Source organism: Chiloscyllium plagiosum, chromosome 23, assembly GCF_004010195.1.
Source record: "Chiloscyllium plagiosum isolate BGI_BamShark_2017 chromosome 23, ASM401019v2, whole genome shotgun sequence".
Classification (NCBI taxonomy): domain Eukaryota; kingdom Metazoa; phylum Chordata; class Chondrichthyes; order Orectolobiformes; family Hemiscylliidae; genus Chiloscyllium; species Chiloscyllium plagiosum.
In genome coordinates this window covers 28,104,842-28,112,756 of record NC_057732.1, presented here as the reverse complement: position 1 = coordinate 28,112,756, position 7,915 = coordinate 28,104,842, and positions in this window count along the sequence as shown.

Below are 7,915 nucleotides of genomic sequence, written 5' to 3'. Positions count from 1 at the left end.
GGAGGCGGGAGAAGGGGTCGTCAGAGAGTGGGCGAGAGTCTTGGTTGAAGAAGTAGGCGCGGAGGCGAAGGTGGCGGAAGAATTGTTCGATGTCACGCCGCATGTTGAACTCGTTAATCCGAGAGCGTCTGCTGAGGCCTCTGCTGAGGACTGATCTTTCATCCTCAGAGAGGGGTAGTTCTGGAGGGATGGTGAAAACACGGCAGGGCTGGGAACTAGGACCTAGGACCTGGTGTGGGGCTGGAGCTGGGAGTGGGGGTGGGGTTGGGCGTTTGGGCGGGGACGGAAATCGGCGTGGGGACGGAGTTGGGCATGGTGACGGAGATCGGCGTGGGGGCGGAGACACATGCGGCGTTGTGGTCGTGCAGGTTAGTGATGTCACTGGGGATGGAAGTGGCTGCGGTGGCGGCAACCCAGGGGGCGGAAGCCGTGGGGGCCGTGAATCTGTCAGAGATGGTCTTCCTGGCGATTGTGGAGACGGTTGTCTGGGCGGCGATCGTGGAGGCGGTTGTCTGGGCGGCGATCGTGGATGCTGCGAGGTCGGTGGGGGCGGAAGTAACGTCATGGTCTGTGGCGGCGGTTGTTGCCGCGGGCGTTGTAACAGACGCGTGGTTAATGGCGCCGGAACGATTTCAGAGGCCGATGGAAGATTCTGGAACAGTTGAGGAACCCAGAGTGTGGGGGTAAGTACATGAAAGTTTTTGGTACTTACTGTCTTTAATTTCCGATATGGCTAGGAAGAACTGTTTATTTAGTGTATGGATTCTTCTGTGGATGAAGAACAGTAGAGGTCCTTTACAGGTCTGTGAGAGTGTTGTCCTGAGCTGGGGTAGGTCTAATTGCAGGGAATGCAGGTAGCGGCGCATGGCTGCAAGCGTGGAGCGAAGGATCTGGAGGGAGGTCTGTTGCTGGAGGCTTCGGATTTGTTGTAGGTACTGGTTGTCCTGGTTGGGTTCTAACCCAACCTGCAATCTTCTTCCTGATCTCTCCGCCCCCACCCCACTCCGGCCTATCACCCTCACCTTGACCTCCCTCCACCTATCGAAATTCCAACGCCCCTCCCCCAAGTCCCTCCTCCCTATCTTTTATCTTAGCCTTCTGGACACACTTTCCTCATTCCTGAAGAAGGGCTTATGCCCGAAATGTCGATTCTCCTGATATTACTAAAGGGCAATATATATTAGAAATTACAGTTGAAGGTGACTACGGTATATATGTGATAATTAACAGGTAAATCCACTTTTTTCAATGATGTACATTAGCCATATGCCTTTCAAATTAATGGACAGGATCAATTTGCTAAGTGGAATGTTGAAACACTCATATAAGCTTTTATATGATGAGGCTTGTAAACATTTTGCAAGGTGAAAATAAAGAAAATCAGTCTCATGTTGAAAGTCTTAAAACCTTCAAATCCTTTTGGTTTTCGAGTTGTAATGGAAAATTCATCCGGACAAATTGTAAAAAGTAAATAAAAGAGCATTCTTTCATGGGTGAAAATTCTCAGTGTTCTCCTCAAATCTACAGTTCATGGATTTAATATAAAATAACATATGTTCTAATGTGCAAAAATACTTCAGCAATAAACCATCACCATCGCAATGAAAATTAGAAATGGATAATGGATGCTGGTCTAGCATGAATGAAAAGAAATCATGAAATTCACAAGAGCTGTAAAACCTGGCATGTTATTAGTTAACATATTTCTAATAATCTTACAAAAATGGCAAAGTACTTTTTAAGTCAAATTGAAATGGATAAGTATTAAAGCTCATTAAAAATGCACTGTACAAAATGGAGATGTAATAATGTTCATATTAGTGGAATATGAGTGGGTATAATTACACTGCTCCCCACCTCCAGCCCGCTACCTTCCATAGTTGTTCACATTCTTGGCAATAGCATATTTTGTGAATGTAGATTTGTACAATCTATTCTTCTCTGCAGATTTTCTCTGTAAAATCATTTTATATTTTAACTTAAAATATATTTAAAAATGGACTTCAAGTCATGCGTCACCTCTTCCAACTATCAGCAATGATGCCAGAGGTACCATTGGCCATCATGGAGCAATCAAATTCTTTGGTGAACAGAAAAAGGAATGCTCAGAATAAGAGCCAGAAAGTTTGAAGTGATTTTCTTTTAGCTTCTATTGTGGGTACAGTGTTGGAGTGGGTCAAAATCCATTCTTATGGCCATCATTGCCCGAAGGGTAATCAGGCACAAATTTAAAGAGGTTGTCCTTTTGCCAGATATCAGCTGAAACTAGTGGAAGACATTTGGTTTGGTCTGCGCAACCTGAACCTATGTTTATGAAGCAGCTTACTTAGAATCAGGATATTCCAAAATATCCTACAACTAATGAGATATTTGAAGTGTAGACACTTGCAGTTTAAGAAGCACAACAGCCAATGTCTTCACAGCAAAGCCACACAAATGTAGCAATGTTGACCAGATTATATTTTTGTCATATTTGTTGGTATTGGCTAAGAGACCTGGAGTATTCTCTTGCAGACTATTTTTTCGGAGTTGGACAGGCAGTTTGAAGAACTGTAAGACCATTTGGATACTTCACCCTCAGCTACAGGATCTGAGACATGATGGGATTCCCAATGAGCACACAATGTTGTTTAATTTGCTGGAAATGAGGTAGGAGCAGTCCAGAATGAGGGGAGGACTGAGGTGATATTTGAGGAAGACATGGTCTGCACATTACACTCTTCCAAAAATTGTCTGCAGAATACAGAAATTATGAGAAGCCATTGGCACTTCACCATAAAGACTATGTTGACAGATATGATAAGAAGACCTACAGGTGGATAACTGCTGATGGTAATAAAACATTGTTCAATTCAAATAACCATGGAACATATTTTCATATTATGCAGGCTGTTGTTTGGCTATGCATTGGATAGGCCATGATCACTGGTTTTGGGGAAGCTGAGGCATTCATCTATAATGGAAAGGTAGTGAATATAGCAAGAGAGTTTCACATAGCAGTACCAATCCAACCTAGCCAATGAACACCCCATCAAAACGTCTTGTAATCATTCGAAAGTGATGGAAACTACCATCAACAGTGCTTGCCTAGCAATGGCCTATTCACTGACCCTCTGGATTCTGTCAGGGTCATCTGCAGCATTTTGCTGTTTTCTTTTCCAACAACAGATAATTTAGCAATCAGATGTTGATACTGAATGGCATTACCACCACTGAGTACCCAACTATCAACATCCAGGGAGTTACTTGTCAAGCCACATAAATATTCTGGTTCCAAGAGCAGAGTGGAATTGCATGGTAAGTAAATCACCTCCTAAATCCTCAAAGCCTGTCCACCATCTATAAGGCACCATCTACAAGTCACTATTAATATCTGAAAGTGACCATTGACTGGACTGAAACTGAACTGGACAAGCCATATCCATATTTTGGTTTCAACAGCAGGACAGAGGTTAGGAACTCTGCAATGAGTAACTCACCATCTGTCTCCCCTGTGCCTTTCCACATTGACAAGGCCCAAGTCAGGAGCCGAAGGGAGTAGTCTCCACTTGCTTAGGTAGGTGCGGATCTTTTCTTTTTCGTAATTACTTGTCTTGTCCTGAGGTTGGACGGCATCAGCAGCAGTGAGATCCGGCCCAGGACGCGATCTCAAACTGAATCCAGGGTGTGGACAGGGGTTGGGGGCGCTACCACATACCTTGAGTGGGCCCAGGGTGCAAGGCTAGAGTGATCTCTAGCCGGGTCTAGAGCGGTCTCTAGCCGAGTCTAGAGCATGGATCTGGAGTGGGCCTTCTGTGGACCTCCACTGGGCCCAGTGTGGAGGCCTGTAAGTAGGTGAACCCCTACTTTATAAGAGCAAGCACAGTACCTGGAATTGACAGCTGTTACATTGGCAGAGGCGACGTCAGTGAGCGAGGCCCAGCGGCAAAGGATGGTGCCTGAGGATTGGCTACTTCTTTGGTTGCGTCCAGCGCTGGCAGTGGCAAAGTGATGGTGGAAGTGCAACAGGGCAACATCGATGAAGTGGGCTCAACATCGGAGAAGTGATTCTAAATTTGGTTAATCTGGCAAGGTTAATATTAAGCAAGGCAGTAGCAGAGGAGTATCAGCCTAAACTATGGCACCTGAGAATCAGCAAATTCAATGTTATTTGGGTCTGGTGTTAACGGCAGCGAAGCCATATATGTAATAAATATGGCTTTACTGTGTTTCATGATGAAGGGAGTGAATGTTGAAGATGGTGGATGGGATGTCAAGAATATTTATCCTGGATGGTGTAAAGCTTCTTGGATGTCATTGGATCTGATTTTGATTTTTGATTTTGATATTATTGTCATGTGAATTTTACAGTAAGAATAAATTATAGTGAAAAGCTTTCATTTGTCACCTCGAAACGGCGCCATTTTGAATAATTTAAAAATAAGAGAAAAAAGAAAACTATAACTGGAAGATGGTCCAACTGTCATGAACCAGCTCATCAATATCAATGATGCGTGCACCGCCATCCCTCCGCCATTTAATTGTTCCATAAGAGTTGTGGCTTGTATTGTATTTGAAAATTACCCATTTTTGATAAAAGAGTGAGTGCTGTTTTGGGGTCAAACTTTCCTTTCAATGCGATATTGGGCTAAACAGCATCAAGGCATTTTAGAGGCCATTCCGTTCTATGGCGTAAACAAGACAGGAATCAAATTCGAGGTTAAAGAGAATCCTCTCCAGGTGGTATCCTAGTCAAGGACAAATAAGCTATTGGCCGTTCCCTGACAAAATCTGTCACTAGTTAAATGATGATCTACTAGTCTCATCCAAGATTGAAACAGAGCGATCAGTCACGCTGAAGGTGACTGCTGTAATGAATGATTGGATTCTTTCGCGCATTTACCAAAGAATTCTGTGATGTAGCACTATTTGCAAGATCTAATCGAATAAAGGAAGGCACAGATGGTCTGCGGAGGGAACAAGAGAAATGCATCTGCTTTCCAAATTCACTAGGGCTTACCCAAGGAATGTGTTTATGAGATTTCAATGTTTCTTCCACGTCCTTGGAGGAGAGATTTGTAACTACTTTGAAATTAGTAAACTGTGCATAATTTTATGGCTTACAAAAACCACAGAGATTTATATTCTTGCAGTGCAGTTTGAAAAGGTGAGCATGAAAGCTACAAATTTCCCTAGTTTGAAGCACAATGCTTTAATTTTGAATCACCTTCAAGGGATATCTGTTAGATAGGAACATATTATTAGAAATTCCAATATTTATCTGTATTGGTTGAAGGGGATCAAACAAATGTTGCACCAACATATACACATCAGAGAGCTGGTGTTTCATGTGGCTGAGATTAATTTGCTTCCAACTATTCCATATACAATGGCGTAAAAATATTCATTATTTACTCAATAAGATCAATCAGGACAGCAACAAGTCTACCCTGACTCCTTCGCAGATATGTGAGTGACTGAGCTCAACACCAGCATGTTATTTTATTGTAACATGAATGAGAATAGCTGATAGGTGTTAATCAAAAAGTTATATTATCATAAACATAACATTATTTTAAACATCATTTTAAAAACCTCTGCTGCATCTGGATTTAGCAGAACAGTGGATATGAAAGTCAGGGGGATACAAACCTGGCGGATGTGCCTAACCAAGGCAGAATTTGTAGAGTCATACAGAGGACACTTCACGTACATGGGACTAACAGGCAATGCAGGTTCATCCGTAGCACCCAGTACCCATTCCCAGTCCTCCAATACCTGTCCAACAGCCCATCTGCTCCCAAAAATGCAACATAACTGGCTTTCTGCTTTCCGATAGAAACTGCTGGACCCCACAGGAGATGGTTGAAACCCTCAGAAAATATTGAGAGATTTCAGAGCCTGTACAATCAAGTTAAATCTGAGTCCAAGATCACAGTGTGGAGCTGGTTAATGAAGGACACGCAATCATTCAAAAGTATAAATGTAAAATTTGAAGTGCATATCACCAATAGTATGCAATTGGTGATGATCATGCTGTCAGAGGTCAGTAACCTCGACCCCAGGACATTATTATCACATTTGCTTAGAGTGGTATTCTTGGCCCAATTACCTTATCCTCCGTTGGAAGATCAGAATGTTTGCTGACCATTCAACACGTTCAGCTCCATTTAAACTTCTTTTCCAGTCAGGGTCAAGAGCACTGGAATTCCCAACCTCACACAGACATAACCACAGAGAAGAGGGAGAAGCCCATTCCTGACAACAATATCTGGGCAACATCCTGGATTGTGATGACTAGTGAGGAACTACATTTGTACCATGTAATTACCAGGCAGTGACCATTTTGAACAATGGTCACTGTTTTTCTGAAAAGTCACCACAGGACAGAATATTAATTCATTACTGATTCCAAATGCAGGCTAGAGACTGAATTATCTGAAATGAGTCATTTTCTGACTCTGCAATTTCTCCATCTGCAAAGCTCAAGTATGTAGTGTTACTAATCATTGGATGCATGTACTTGTAACAATGCTCCAAATACTTTATACTATCCAGAACTAAATATTTCACTTGACTGGTTTTCACCACATTGATCATAGCAACCTTGCCTCCAACAATGTTGTACTGTAGTTATAGTAAATGCCATTTACCTTAACAAATGTGCCACAACTGAGAAGACCAAGAGTAGCAGTGCCATATCAAATAACCAACAAGTCTGTGGCAATTCACACAGTCTTCAGGTTTAAGTGCTTCTTTCTGTTCCTTCATCATTTCTGGCTCAAAATCCTAGAATTCACGATCCAAAAACACCATGTGAGTTCCACCCCCACCAAATACTGCAATAGCTCAAAGAGAAGTCCATAACATCTTCTTTTCAGAGATGGGTTGGATGATAATCTAACCTTACCAACTCTATCCTTAGTCTGAAAATAATCTATAGTTTTAATAACTATTACAAGTTGTATGTGTCTTTTCCTAGCAAAGGTAAAGGTAAAGATGCCAAAGTTCTACCAGACCATAGGGCTATACTCTCACTAGAGAGAGTTGACTGGTGGTGGCTTAACCTGAGGGTTACCACACCTCAGGCGAGAGGAGAGGTTGAGAAAGAGAATTTCAGCCAGTGCAGGAATTGGATCCACACTGTGGCAGCTATCCAGTCAACTAAGATAACTAACATCTTTTTCAGGCTTGGAGAAAAAAAAGATAAGTATTGGAATATAGAGAAACGAGATATGTGTCATTAAGCTCACATGTCTGTTATCATTTATGTGAACACATAACATATAAGGTAGTTGGGTTGATATCATACTTGGTGCTTGTTGAATGTCATATTTAATGGACCATTGACAAATACTTGGATATGATTTAAAAAAACCCAATGCCTGGTTAAAACTGCCAGAGAATTGGGCATTTGCATCACGAAATACTCTACTGAATTGACATTGAGGCAGTATAAAGGTGCATTGAAAGATGCTACAGGGAAGATGTTGTTAAACTTGAAAGGGTTCAGAAAAGATTTGCAAGGGTTTTGCCAAGCTTGGAGGGTTTCAGCTATAGGGAGAGGCTGGGGCATTTTTCCCTGGAGCGTCAGAGGCTGAGGAGTGACCTTGTAGAGGTTTATAAAAGCAAGTGGGGCTCCATGGATATGGTGAATAGACAAGTCTTTTTCCTCAGGGTAGGGCAGCCCAAAACTAGATGACATAAGTTTAAGGTGAGAAGGGAAAAATTTAGAAGGCAACTTTTTCACGCAGAGGGTAGTACATGAGCTGCCAGAGGAAGTGGTGGAGGCTGATACAATTATAACATTTAAAAGGCGTTTGGATGGGTTTATGAATAGGAAGAGCTTAGAGGGATATGGACCAAATGGTGGCAAACGGGAAGATTAATTTTGGATATCTAGTCAGCATGGATGAGTTGGACTGAAGGACCTGTT